Raw genomic sequence first — 1,542 nt, 5'->3', positions numbered from 1 at the left:
TATGTGTATCAGGAAATGTTTTACTCTCTACCTTCTCACATTGATATATTTACATTGTGTTTACTTATACCATAACGAATGCCTTTATAGTGAGCTTTGAAATTTAGTAAACTTCTCCATTTTAATTCTTCAAGGTCAACTTGGCTATTCTAGGTACTCTGATTTCCATAGACATTTGAGAATTAGCTTGTAAATTTGCCCCAAAATGCCTTCTCCAGTATGAATCAGAATAATGATAATTTGATATTCCAACAATATTGAGTCTTCTAATCCCTGACTGTAATATATATTTTTCCAATTATTTAGATCTCCTTTAATTTATCTCAGCAATAGTTTTCAGGGATCGTTGTTATATGTGTTCTTATGCATTTAATTGTGGTGGACTTGCATCTCTATTCTGTCTATTGAATTTCATTTCCTTTTTTTTTTTTTTAATTTCAGTTTCTAAATGCTCACTGCTAGTATGGAGAAATACAGTAGATTATTACATGAATGTTACTGAGGTATAATTTAGGTACAGTAGACTGCATCACTTTAAAGTGTACAATTAAGACTATACTTTGAGGGATCATTTCTATAGTTTGTTACTACAGAAGTTTCTCTGAACATGTAGAGTACCCAAAACCATGAGGAGGAGGTGCAGTGTTCTCTCCTGAGCATGAAGCTGGCTTTAGGTGTTGTTTCCACAACTGCCAATTGCCACTGATGATCGTTCTCCTCCTCCTTTGGAGGAGTAAGAGAGAGAGGACGCAGTGTGAGTGCTTTCTCAACAAAAGAAAAATTTAAAGAGATAAACTGTACTACTAAATGCATTTTCACAGATGTACATACAATTGAAACTACTGCTCCATTCAGGACACAGGGCATTTCCTCTACCTCAAAGCTTCCCTTGGGTGGCCCCATTGAAGTCCCTCACTGCCTTCACCCGCAGCCCCAGGCAACCGCTGGCATCAAAGTGGGCTTGCATTTTTAACAACATTATGTAAATGGAACTTTTGTATGCCTACATTCCTTTCTGCAGCCTAAGGAGTCTAAAATGTATCCATATTACTACATGGATCACCAGTTCAAACTTTTTTATTGGTAAGTAGTATCCCTCTGTGTCGATATATTCTGTCTGTCCTTTCACCTATTAATGGACATCTATGTAGTTTCCTGGGTTTAGCCATTGTGAATAAAGCTATGATGAATATTCATGTGCGGTTTGTTGTGCGGCCATATTGTGTATATACTTATGAGAGGAACGGCTGTTGATGTGATTGGTAAATGTTGACCTGTGGTTCAGCTTTTCTCAGTGGTTGGACCATTTCTCATTCACACAAGTGTATGCAACTTCTAGTTACTTTACATCCTCACCACATGTGTTTTCCGTCTTTGTAATTTTAGCCACGGGGATGGAGGTATAATGGTAACTCACTATAGTATTAATTTATCATCCCAATGCCTGAGTGTGCTGTCGAAAACTGACCTCTGTGCTTCAGAGCCAAAATAGAAGATGAAGACAGAGTTTGGAATATTGAGGAACAATGGCTTTATTGCTTT

At 37.2% G+C, this 1,542-nt stretch overlaps 1 non-coding gene across 1 annotated transcript; it reads left to right on the top strand.

Moving 5' to 3' along the window:
• The first annotated feature begins 549 nt into the window (after window positions 1-549).
• Window positions 550-763, top strand: LOC135364244 (small nucleolar RNA U3). Its single transcript, XR_010411166.1, has one exon. It is a non-coding gene; the product is annotated as a small nucleolar RNA U3 (small nucleolar RNA).
• Window positions 764-1,542: the final 779 nt, after the last annotated feature.

Source organism: Mirounga angustirostris, unplaced genomic scaffold (assembly GCF_029215605.1).
Source record: "Mirounga angustirostris isolate CCGP_5_RB_7025 unplaced genomic scaffold, mMirAng1.0.hap1 SCAF_4, whole genome shotgun sequence".
In the NCBI taxonomy this organism is placed as follows: domain Eukaryota; kingdom Metazoa; phylum Chordata; class Mammalia; order Carnivora; family Phocidae; genus Mirounga; species Mirounga angustirostris.
The sequence above is the reverse complement of the archived record's forward strand: the minus strand, read 5'-3'. Positions and strand labels throughout refer to the sequence as shown.